Consider the following 13286-nt stretch of genomic DNA (forward strand, 5'->3'; position numbering starts at 1 on the left):
AATACAATGGGGGTAGTGCATCCTCTGCCAAACATGCCCCACCCCCATTACGCTTAGTGAATAAGTCAGACAGAGAGAGACCAGTACTGTATGATTTCACTTATATGTGGAATCTAAAAAACAAATGAACAGACATAACAAAACAGAAAACAGTTATAGATACAGAGAACAAACAGGTGGTTGCCAGAGGGGAGAGGGGAGGAAAGAAATAGGTGAGGGAGATTAAGAGGTACAGACTTACAGTTGCAGAACAAATGAGTCATGAGTATGAAATGTACAGTGTGGGGAAATATAGTCAATAACTATGTAATATCATTGTATTGTGACAGATCATAACTAGATTTATCATGGTGATCATTTTGAGTACAGAAATATTGAATCACTATGTTGTGTAACAGGAACTAACATAGTGTTGTAGGTCAGTTGTACTTCAAGAACAAACAAGCAAACTTACAGAAAAAGAGATCAGATTTGTGGTTACCAGAGGCAGGAGGTGGTGGGAAAGGGAATTGGATGATGACAGTCAAAAGGTATAAAGTTCCAAGTTATAAGATAAATAAGTACTAAGGAGGTAATGTACAACATGATAAATATAATTAACACTGCTGTATATGAAAGTTAAGAGAGGGACTTCCCTGGTGGTGCAGTGATTAAGAATCTGCCTGTAATGCACGGGACACGGGTTCGAGCCCTGGTCCAGGAAAATCCCACATGCCGCAGAGCAACTAAGTCCATGTGCCACAACTACTGAGCCTGTGCTCTAGAGCCCACGAGCCACAACTACTGAAGCCCGCATGCCACAACTACTGAAGCCCACGTGCCTAGAGCCTGTGCTCCACACAGGAGAAGCCACCACAATGAGAAGCCTGCGCACCGCAATGAAGAGTAGCCCCTACTCACTGCAACTAAAAAAGCCTGCATGTGGCAACGAAGACCCAATGCCCCCCCAAATAAATTAATTAATTAATTAAAAAAAAAAAGAAAGTTAAGAGTAAATCCTGAGTTCTCATCACAAGGAAAAAATTTTTCTTCTTTAATGTTGAATCTGTATGAGATGATGGATGTTCTCTACACTTATTGTGGTAATCATTTCATGATGTATGTAAGTCAAATCATTATGCTACACTTTGAACTTGTACAGTGCTGTATGTCAGTTGTATCTCAGTAAAACTGGAAGGAAAAATGTTTATCATAAACTTAAGCTTAAGACTTTTTACAGAATAGATTTAGGATCACACTTTACATGCCCTTTTTACTGACTGTTTTGTTTAACATATCATATGAAGCTTTCCATATCAGTGTATTTTGATCCATGCCAACATTTTTAATGGCTGTATAAAATAACAGAAAATATCATTGTGATATATTACATGCGTGCCAATATTTTACTTAAAGTCAAACCATTCAAGAATCAGAAATCACTTTTAAAAATATGATATTTAAAAAAGATTCCACAAGATAATTTTAAAAATTTCCCATCTCTATCCAAATCTGTGTAAAAATTCACAGGTAATCCACTTTCAGTAAACTTGCCAGCTTGGTTTTATTTTTCTGGTTTCAGATGAGAGTTTAAAACCTCATTTGCTGCTTACATTTGAGAGTCCACTTTTTGTTTGTTTATGTCAAACTTTAAAAAAAATTGCAGGTGCTCAGTAAATCACAATACAAATGATGTGGCTATTTTGCCCTTAGCTGACAGGCAGTTTATTAAAGTGCTTAAGAGCCATCTAAGTTCAAATGCTGACTCTCCATGTGAATTTGGGCAAGTTAGTTCATCTCTCCATTTCTTAGTTTCCTGGTCTGTAAAGTGGACCCCATAGTACCTAGCTTAAAGGGTTATTGTGAAATAGTGCCTGGCACATAGTAATCCATATATAAGAATTATTATTATTCTTTAAAATTTGGAATTAAAAAAAATCTAGCACAGGGCTTCCGTGGTGGCGCAGTGGTTGGGAGTCCGCCTGCCGATGCGGGGGACATGGGTTCGTGCCCCGGTCCGGGAAGATCCCACATGCCGTGTAGCGGCTGGGCCCGTGAGCCATGGCCGCTGGGCCTGCGCGTCTGGAGCCTGTGCTCCGCAACGGGAGAGGCCACAACAGTGAGAGGCCCACATACCGCAAAAAAAAAAAAAAAGAAAAAATCTAGCGCAAAGTAACCCCCCTGCATTACTGCCATTTTTTAATTTGTTCATTTGAGTGAGAAGTGGCTGACTGTCAAAAAGTCATGGTTGGAAGCTGGAAAGTTAGTGGTATGAACCATAAATGATTCCTAGTTTTCTTGAACTTTGGACAGTGAAGACCTGTCTTTGCCTTTTCATAATCAATGATTTAGAGCTCTTACTTTATACTTCTTGTGAGTGCACGCCCCTTCATTTAGCCTTTTAGCTTGGCAACTAAACATATGACTTAGTATCTGCTGGTTCAATTTATGTATAAACTTGAACGCTTAAAATTAATTTTATATGCATTTCTGTAGAGCACATGTAATAATTTAAAACCTATATTAAAGTAATTTAAAACACTTTATTACATAAAGGAGAAAATTTGTAAAATGTTATATTGGCATAAATATTTAAATATACTTTATTCTAAACATAACATTTAAATTGAAAGGTGTTTAAGAATTTAAAGTGAAGAGAGCATAGTGTTATCAGTTTGTTAAAATTAGGTAAGAATCATAAGAGCAAATAGTTGCAAACTTTGGTGCTATTTATGTGATTGTTCAAGTAGAAGTCATGGCTTTTGCCTTGTATGCAAGATTTGCTATGATTTCTGGATTCTGTGAGATGGAAGCTTCAAGTAGTCCTTACTTACCTCAAACACTTGCTTTTTGTGGGTAGCATCAGCAGTAGTCACCAATTAGACCCTATATAAGTGGTAACTGTTAGTATCAAATGAGAGCCTAGGAACCAGATGGAAGATGCAAAGCATTGATCACTATAGATACCAAAGTAAATTGAAATGTTCTGATACTAATTTGAATATCTAACAAGTTCATCATGGTCTGGAGCAGTGTTTCTGAAGCAGTGGTCCCCAACTTTATCAGCTTATAATATATAGTCTTTCATAACCCCCTTAATAATTTAAAATATTGTTAATGTCTTCTATTAAAGAATAAGCCCTAGATAAGCAACAAAAATGTATTCAACCTATTTATTGAGGTATTTAGTGGGTAGAACCTTATGGACTATAAGTATATGATTTGTTAGATTGTTAAAAATATATTGAAAATTAAAGATTTCCATCACTACCTTTGTGAATCCTCTTAAGGGTCTGGGGTCCCAGTTTGAGAACCTTTGGCCCAGAGATAACTAGAAAATGTAGGAAATGAGTTATATATGTATAACTCATATAATTTACTATATGTTTTTATATATAATATTTTATAGGAAAAATCTGTTAGTTGTGTGTTAGGGGAAAGATTAAGGAAACACCATGAGGCTAGAAGGTCCTACAACTCTCACAAATTATTTCTGTAGTCTACTATCAGAGGGTGGTGGACCATTTTACCAATTTAGATACGAAAATGAGAAAATTATGGATGCATGAGCCTCTAATCTTTAAAGTGCCATTGGGATTACTGTGCTGGTGTCACCTGTGGGCAGCGCGGCGCTGTACCCGTGAGGGGTGGGTAGTGTAGGTGGTCATAGCGACTCTCAGGGCTCTGCACTTCATGTTCAAAGTGGAAAACCACTTCCAGATGGTGTTTCTATTGTGATGTCCTGGGGATGAAGGCCTTATGATGGGAAATGGAGTAAATCAGTGATAGAATTTGGACCTGAGGATGATCATTTTGTTGCAGAACTGACTTACAGTTATGGCATCGGAGACTATAGCTTGGCAGTGACTTCATGGGTATCACGCTTGCTTCTAGCCAGGCTGTCTGCAAAGCCAGGAAGCTGGAGTGGCCACTCAATGAAGTCGCAGTAGGTGTCTTTGAAACCAAAGCCCCCAGAGGATATAAATTCTATTTACAGAACCGCAGTCCACCTCAGTCAGATCCTGTATTAAAAGTAACTCTAGCAATTTCTGATCTTCAGAAGTCCTTGAACTACTGGTCTAATCTGCTGGGAATGAAAATTTATGAAAAAGATGAAAAGAAGCACAGAGTTTTGCTGGGCTATGCTGATAACCAGTTTAAGCTGGAGCTACAGGGCATCCAGGGGGCAGTTGATCATGCAAGCAGCTTTTGGACGAATTGCCTTTTCTTGCCCCCAGAAAGAGTTGTCAGACTTAGAAGACTTGATAAAAAGGGAGAATCAGAAGATTCTGACTCTCCTCGTGAGTCTGGACACTCCAGGGAAAGCAACAGTGCAAGTGATCATTCTGACTGACCCTGATGGACATGAAATTTGCTTTGTGAGGGAAGAAGCGTTTCGAGAACTCTCGAAGATGGATCCAGAGGGAAGCAAATTGTTGGCTGATGCAATGGCAGAAGTTAAAAGAGATGAATGATTTGCTCCACAAAATAAACCAAAGGCTTCAGGTTAACTGAAGACATCATGTGGAACAGGCATTAGTGATTCCTGTCAAACACCTGTGAGGCCTGATGTGTGATAAATGCTCTCACAACTTGATGGTTTCCTATACAGGCAAAGAGGCTGGAGTGGTGAAAATTTGTGTATTTTAACCTTTGAGAGCTCTGATATATTTTAGAGAGAAAATCCTATCATTATCAGTCCATTTAGAGGAGAACTCTTGCTGACATCTGCACTGTCACTGTAAGGGCAAATTCTGTGTGTGACTGTGTTAGATTAGTAATAAATTCTTCTCCAGCCTGGGACAGCTATATGGAACATTATCTTTGGTTGGGGATGGAGGGAATTTTGATAAGCATGTAGATTTAATGAGAACAATTAAATCCAAATTAAAAAAAAATGCCATTGAGCAGCACTCCTCCCACCAGCCCTGTGTTCATGGCACTGTCGGGTTGGTTACCTTTTATTGTGGAATTGAGAGAAGCTCCCCAAAGCATGGGGACTGGTAGAGTCGCCAAAATAGGTATAGTTTGTATTGCAGAGAATATTAGTTGGAAGACCTATTAAAAATTGATTAGTCCCATCATATCTTTCATTTCGATCACATTCTTATAGAATCTAAGCACCATGCAAACAGCTTTGTCATTTTTGATCAGGGCTGTATCCTCAGCACTAAAAGCAATGCCTAACACATAGACTGTAGTGCTCTGTAAATATCTGTGGAATTAAACTTATTGAATACAGGCCCTATGTCCAGAACTAAAGTGGGAGGGGGGAAATCAAGGATGAATAGCATGGTTCCAGGTTGATAGAAGCTCATAGTGTCTGAGGGAAGGGAAATTTGAAAACAAGCAATTGGACACAAGCAATTTGTGTTAAAAATCCGTGGTAGAAAGAAGTATGTTCTGGATGTTATGAAATGTATTTTAAAATATTTCATTTGAAACAGTGTGGTGTATATGTGTTTTGCTTTAAACTCTAAGGATGGCTAGTTAACATTGAAGTACTAATAGGGAATACATACTCTGGAGTAGTTACTTAGCATTTGAGAGACTATAATCAGAACTTTCTCTGCATAGGCTCCTATAAGCCCTTCAATTATTTCTATAATCACCCAGCATCTGAGGTTTTTTAACTTGCATAATGGATGTTATAAATGATTTCTAAATTTTTAATTTGTGTAATATTTAAACAAATATAAAAAAACAATAAAATGAACAATAAAACCCCTGTATACCCATCACTCAGATTCTACAGTTATGAAGATAAATAATTTTTCATGGTGAAATGAGTATTATTCAAGATATATGGATTAGCTACAAATATTCTATAGGCATCTCCACCCTTCCATGAACAGGATTTAAGAATCTAGCGAGCTCAACAGTCTATTCCTTTGACGGCACCTTGCCCTATGGCTAGGAATTCTGTTTGCTCCTGTGTTTAGCTGTTAGACAGTTCAACTACCTGATTCTAATTAGAAGACTAGTTGAAGCCTGCTACTAGGATATTGCCTTGAGAAACCTGTCATACAGATTTTTTTTTTTTTTTTTTTGCGGTACGCGGGCCTCTCACTGTTGTGGCCTCTCCTGTTGCGGAGCACAGGCTCGGGATACGTAGGTTCAGTGGCCATGGCTCACGGGCCCAGACACTCCGCGGCATGTGGGATCCTCCCGGGCCAGGGCACGAACCCGTGTCCCCTGCATCGGCAGGCAGACCCTCAACCACTGTGCCACCAGGGAAGCCCCCAGATTGTTTATTGTAGTATCTAAAAGGATAGAAAGCTAGCTGGAATTTCATGATACTTATATAATAGGTTGTGCTGTAAAATATATATGACATAAAATTTGCCAATTTAACCACTTCAAGTGTACAACTCAGCGGCCTTAAGTACATTCACAGTGTTGTGCAATCAAAACTGCTTTCTTTTTCCGAAATATTTTGATCACTCCAAACAGAAACTGTGTACCCATTAATATCTCCCCATTCTACCATCACCCCAGGCCCTAGTAACCTCTAACCTTCTTTCTACAAATTTGCCTATTCTAGATATGTAAGTGGAATCATATTGTATTTGTCCTTTTGTGACCTGGCTTATTTCACTCAGCATAATGTTTTCAAGGTTCATTCACATTGTAACATGTTTTAGTACTACATTCCTTTTTTTGGCTGGATATCCCATTGTATGCATATATCACATTTTGTTGATCCTTTCATCTCCTTCCCACTTTTTGGCTCTTGTGAATAATGCTGCAATAAACATTGGAATACAAGTATCTGTTTGACTCCTGGTTTTATTTTGGGTATGTAATTAGGAGTGGAATTGCTGGGTCATGGGAATAATTGAATGTTTAATTTTTTGAGAAATCGTCATACTGTTTTCTACAGCAGCTGCACCATTTTACATTCCTACTAGCAATGTATGAGGGCTCCAATTACTCCATGTTCTTGTTAGCACTTGTTATTTTCTGAGTTTTAAAAAAATAATCATTCTAGTGGGTATCTCGTTAGGTTTTGATTTGCATTTCCCTAATGAATAATGATGTTGAGCCTTTTTTCATGTGCTTATTGACCATTTTATATCTTCTTTGGAGAAATGTCTATTCAAGTCTTTTGCTTAGTTTTGAATTGGGTTGTTTGTCTTTTGGTTGTTTAGTTTTAAGAGTTTTTTATGTATTCTGAATATTAAATCCTTATCAGATACATGATTTGCAAATATTCTCTCCCACTCTATAGGTTGTCTTTTCACTTTTTTGATAGTGTCCTTTGCACAAAAGTTTTTAATTTTGATGAAGTCCAATTAACCTGTTTGTTCTTTTTGGCATAAGTTGTGTATGCCTTTCTATTTGGCTTTTTTACTCAGCATAATTATTTTGAGATTCATTCACTAATTACATGTATCAATAGTTTATTCTTTTTTATTGCAGAATACTATTTCATTGTATGGATATGTCACAATATGTTTATCTATTTGCCTGTTAATAGAAATTCGGGTTGTTTCCAGTTCTTGGCTATTACAAATAAAGCTACTGTGAACATTCACATGCAAGTCTTTGTATAGAATCGAATTTTTTTTCTCTTAGGTAAATACTTAGTCATGAGAAGGCTGGATCATATGGTAGGTGTGTGTCCTTTTTTAAGAAACTGCCAAACTTTTCCAAAGTGGTTTTACCATTTTAATTCCTACCAGTAGAGTATGAAAGTTCTGGTTTCTCTCAATCTTTGTCAGCGTTTGCTGTGGTGAGTCTTTTTAATTTTAGCAATTCTAACTGGTGTGTAGTGGTATCTCATTGTGGTTTTAATTTGTATTTCCCTGATGACCAGTGATATTGAGCATCTTTTCATGTGTTTATTTGTATTTTCTTGCTGTTGAATTTTGAAAGATCTTCAGGTACAAGTCTTAACGGGTATATGCTTTGCAAATATTCTTCTCCCAGTGTGTGTCAGTCTTTTCATTTTCTTAGAGCCTTTTGATGGGTAGAAGTTTTTAACTTTCAAAAAATACAGTTTAGGGCTTCCCTGGTGGCACAGTGGTTAAGAATCCGCCTGTCAATGTAGGGGACACGGGTTCGAGGCCTGGTCTGGGAAGATCCCACATGCCGCAGAGCATTTAAGCCCGTGGACCACAACTACTGAGCCTGCGCTCTAGAGCCCACGTGCCACAACTCCTGAAGCCCCTGCACCTAGAGCCCATGCTCTGCAACAAGTGAAGCTACTGCAGTGAGAAGCGCGCACACCACAACGAAAGTAGCCCCTGCTTGATGCAACTAGAGAAAGCTGCTCACAGCAACAAAGAACCAAAGCAGCCAAAAATAAATAAATTTATTTATTTTTTAAAAAATACAGTTTATATATTTTTTTTCCTTTGTGGATTTTGCTTTTGGTGTTATATCCAAGAATTCTTTTCCCAGCCCAAAGTCACAAAGATTTTCTCCTATGTTTTCTTCCAGACATTTTAGAGTTTTAGGCTTTACATGTAGGTCTGTGATCCATTTTGAGTTTTTATATATGGTGTGTGTATGGATTTCCCAGTTATTCTGGCACCATTTGTTGAAAAGACTATCCTTTCTCCATTGGATTGCCTTTTGCACCTTTGTCAAAAATTAGTTACCCATATATTTATGGGATTATTTCTAAACTCTGTATTGTATCTGTACCATTGATCTGTTTGTTTATTTTCACACCAGTACCATGCTGTTTTGATTATTGTAGCTTTATAATAAGTCTTGAAATCCATTAGTATTAATACTCCAATTTTGTTCTTTTTCAAAGTTATTTTGGCTTCTTGGTTCTCTGTATATCCATCTGAATTTTAGTATTGGCTTGCCAGTTTCTACAAAAAAACTTGCTGGCATTCTGATTGGGATTGCATTGAGTCTATAGATCAATTTGGGGAGAACTGACATCTCAATAATTGAGTCTTCATATCCGTCAACATGGTATTCTTCTATTTATTTAGGTCTTCTTTAGTTTCTCTTGGCAGTGTTCTGTGGTTTTCACTTTCCAGATATTTTGTCAGATTTATCTTAAGTATTTCACATTTTTGGATATTACCATAAGTGTTATAATTCTTGCGAGTATGTAAAAATACTGTTGGTTTTTATATTTTGATATTTTATCCTACAACTGTGCTAAACTCATTTAGTAGTTTTAGTAGCTTTTTTGTAGATTCTGGTGGATTTTCTACATGGAGGATCATGTTGTCTGTGAATAATGACTGTTATTATTGGAGGACTTTACTTACAGATTTTAAAATGATAATCATCAAGACACTATGGTGTCGGCATAAGGAAAAGACATATAATCAGTAGAATAGAGTATAGTCCTGGAATAAACCCACTCATATATAGTCAGTTGATGTTCACAAAGGCACAAAAGTAATTCAGTGGCAAAAGAACAATCTTTTCAACAATGGTGCTGGAACAAACTGAATATCCTATGAATAAGTAAAAGTCAATCTTGATCTCTCCTTTATACCATATACAAACATTAATTCAAAATGCATCATAGACTAAATGTAAAAGCTAAAACTATGCGGAAGAAAACAGAAGAAAAAGTTATTGACCTTGGGGTAGGCAAAGATTTACTAGTCAAGAACCGAAAAAATCCTAATCACAGAAGAAAAAAATGATATTAAATTTTATTAAAGTAAAAAACCTCCACTCATTTAAGAAATACGCAGAGCAAAGACTGGGAGAAGATATTCTCAAAATGTGTATCTAACAGTGGACTTTTATCCAGAACTTATAAAAAAAACTCATGCACCTGATAATAAGGTTAAAAAAATAGGATAAAAGGTTTTATTGAAAATAGACACTTCACAAAAGAAGACATGCTACTAAACATATGAAAAGATGCTCAACATAATTAACCAGCAGGGAAATACTCATTAAAATCGCATATAGGATATCCCCTACATCCTCTGGAATAGCTAAAATTAAAAGGCTAAGAATTCCACGTGTCCAAATGAGTATGAGAATGTAAATAAGCTGGAACTCTCATGCATTGTTAGTGGGAATATAATCCTCCCTCGGTATTTGTGGGGGAATGGTTCCAGAAACCCCGTGGATACCAAAATCCATGGATGCTCAAGTCCCTTATATAAAATCGCAGAGTACAGTTGGCCTTTGGTGTCTGTGGGATTGGTGTACATGGGTTCCACCAAAGACAGATTGATTTTTGATCTGTGGTTGGTTAAATCCACTGATGGTGGAACCCACGGATGTGGAGGGCTGACCGTGTAAAATGGTATAACCTCCATGGGAAACATTTTGGCAGTTTATAAATTTAAACATATACTTACTACTTGACCCAGCAATTCCACTTGTAGCTGTTTAGACAAGCAAAATAAAAACATCTGTTCACAAAAAGACATGAATGTTCATAACAGCTTTATAACAGCCCCAAACTGAATACAACCCAAACGTACAATACTTGAATGGATAAACAAATTGTGGTATATTCATACAATGGAATATAACTCATCCATAAAAGGAATATAATATAATAAACTTAGTAACATGGATGAATATCAAAAATATGCTGTGAATGAATCCTGACATAAAGGAATATATGCTGTATGATTTTATAACAGGCAAAACTAATCTGTAGTCATAGTTATAAGATTAAGGGTTGCTTAGGGCTGAGTGGCATGGGAGATTGATTACTAGTGGGTTTTTTTAAGTGGATTTTTTTTTGTCATTTGTCTTTGTTTTTGTTTTTGTCTGCGCTGCAAGGCTTGTGGGATCTTAGTTTCCTGACCAGGAATCGAACCTGGGCCCTCGGCAGTGAAAGCACGGAGTCCTAGGCACTGGACCGCCAAGGAATTCCCACTAGTGGGTTTGAAGGGACTTTTTTGGGTGGTAAAAATGTTCTATATCTTGATTAGGGATACAGTTACATGGATATATACATTTGTCAAAATTCATCGAGCTATGCATTCCATGTGATCATTTTATCGTATGTAGATTATGCCTTAACATAGTTGATTTTTTAAAAACCAGTTCAAAGTGGATTGTAGATCTAAATGTGAAAGGTCAAATAATAAGCTCCTTAAAGATACGATGAGAGAATTTCTGAAATGGGATATAAAAAACACTAATGTTAAATTAAACTGTATTAAAACCTGGAGCATCTTGTCTTTAAAAGGCACTAACAGGAGAGTGAAAAAGGCAAGCGGGCTTCCCTGGTGGTGCAGTGGTTGAGAGTCCGCCTGCCGATGCAGGGGACACGGATTTGTGCCCCAGTCCGGGAAGATCCCACATGCCGCGGAGCAGCTGGGCCCGTGAGCCATGGCCGCTGAACCTGCGCGTCTGGAGCCTGTGCTCCGCAACAGGAGAGGCCACAACAGTGAGAGGCCTGCGTACCGCAAAAAAAAAAAAAAAAAAAAAAGGCAAGCTACCGTGAGAGGGGAAAAAAAGTGTGGGTGTGTGGGTGGGTGTATGTATGTATCTTGTAGGTATATTTTTTTTCTTGAAAACTGCCTCATATTCAAAAAATATAAATAACTCCTACAAATTACTAGGGAAAATCCCAAATATTTTAAAGGAGAAAGGGCAACGATGTGAATAGGCACATCATAAAAGAGAATTTCCAAATAGTCAATAAAGACATGAAAAGCTGCTCTAGATCTTTAGTCATCAGAGAAATGCAAATTGAAGTCATAATGCAGTATCAATATATATGCACTGAAATGGCTAAAATAGACAATACTGTTAACAAGGTTGAGAGCAACTGTCATTCTGCTACATTGCAGGTTGGGGTGGGAGTGTAATTTGTACAACCAATTTGGGGAAACTATGGCAGTGTACCCGTGCGTTATGACTAAACAGCTTCTCTTTTAGACTATACCGCACAGAACAGTATGTGTATCAGGATACATACACAAGAATGTTCATAGCAGTTTATTTGTAAATAGCTACAAATTAATAACTATGCAAATATCCATTAACAATAGAATTGTTGTTTTGTAGTCAAACAATGGAATACTATAAAACAATGAGAAAGAACAACCTACTACCTGCAACTACATGGATGAATCTCACAAATGGAATGTTGACTGAAGGAAGACAGATTCAATACATATATAAGATTCCATTTATATAAATTTCAGAAATAGGTGAAATGATTCTTTTTGGTGTGGGAAGCTGGGATCATGGTTACTTTGGGGTGAGGAATAGGCACAAGGGGTACTGCTAATATATTGTTTCTTGATCTGGGTGGTAGTTACATGGATGTGCTTATTTTGTATAATTTGTCATGCTTTACATTTATGATTTGTACACTGTATATAATGCTTTGATTTTTAAAAGTTTATTTTTGGGAATTCACTGGCAGTCCAGTGGTTAAGACTCTGTGCTTCCACTTCAGGGGTTCGATCTCTGGTCAGGGAGCTAAGATCCTACATGCCACACGGCCTGGCCAAAAAAAAAAAAACAAAAACGTTTATTTATAAAAATTAATGATGAAAAAGTAAAGATATTTTGAGGAGAAAAATTACATTGTACTCTTGATAGTGTGGCTGAGAATGAGATTACTGTACAGAAATCAATAGTTTTTCTTTAATAATTAGCGTCTAAAAATGGAGGCAGGGACTTCCCTGGCAGTCCAACGGTTAGGACTCCCCGCTTCCACTGCAGGGGGCATGGGTTCCATCCTTGGTCAGGGAACTAAGATCCTGTGAGCTGCTGGGCGTGGCCAATAAATTTAAAAGAAAATGGAGGCAGTAATAAGCATTCCACTTACAGTGGTGGGCGGCTTCACTTGGTACAAGCTGAGATCTCTTTTGTTTTGGCTCCTACTGCTTGCCTCTTGCTTTTAGCTCTAGGGCTTCTCTGTGGTTGTTGCTGCAGTCCCTACCATGAGAACTTACTTGAGCCAGCGTCAGGGGTATTTAACATCCCGTGGAGCAAACTTTGGTCAGCAGGAAGTGGGAGTCTATATATATATATATATATATATATATGCTTCCCCCTTTCTCACTTCTGATTGATAGTCTTGAGCTGCATTGCATACAGTTTCTCATATTGTCTTCTGTAGCCAACTGTCAAGCCAACCACTTTTATTGGCTTGCTGTCTCTCCTTGTTATACTACTCGATCCTTAACTCCTGCTACCCAATAAAGTATTCATGAATAAGCCTTCTACTCAGACTCTGACCTGCTCCCCATAACAAAGAATTATCTAACCCAAAATGTCAGTAGTGCTGAGGTTGAGAAACCGTGGTATTTGAAGCCAGTGGTTTGCTTTAAAATCTAAGCTCTTCGATATTCAAACACTGACTTCAGGAAATAACCACTGAATGTTAATTTTTG

General features: G+C 37.5%; 1 protein-coding gene and 1 pseudogene across 1 annotated transcript in view; both read left to right on the forward strand.

The window, feature by feature from the left end:
- Positions 1-13286, forward strand: part of RNF169 (ring finger protein 169) — an 83857-nt gene that overhangs the window by 39159 nt on the left and 31412 nt on the right. The gene's annotated exons all lie outside the window — the stretch shown is intronic.
- LOC132525911 (glyoxalase domain-containing protein 4-like) lies at positions 7-4490 on the forward strand (annotated as a pseudogene).

Source organism: Lagenorhynchus albirostris, chromosome 9 (genome assembly GCF_949774975.1).
Source record: "Lagenorhynchus albirostris chromosome 9, mLagAlb1.1, whole genome shotgun sequence".
Classification (NCBI taxonomy): Eukaryota; Metazoa; Chordata; class Mammalia; order Artiodactyla; family Delphinidae; genus Lagenorhynchus; species Lagenorhynchus albirostris.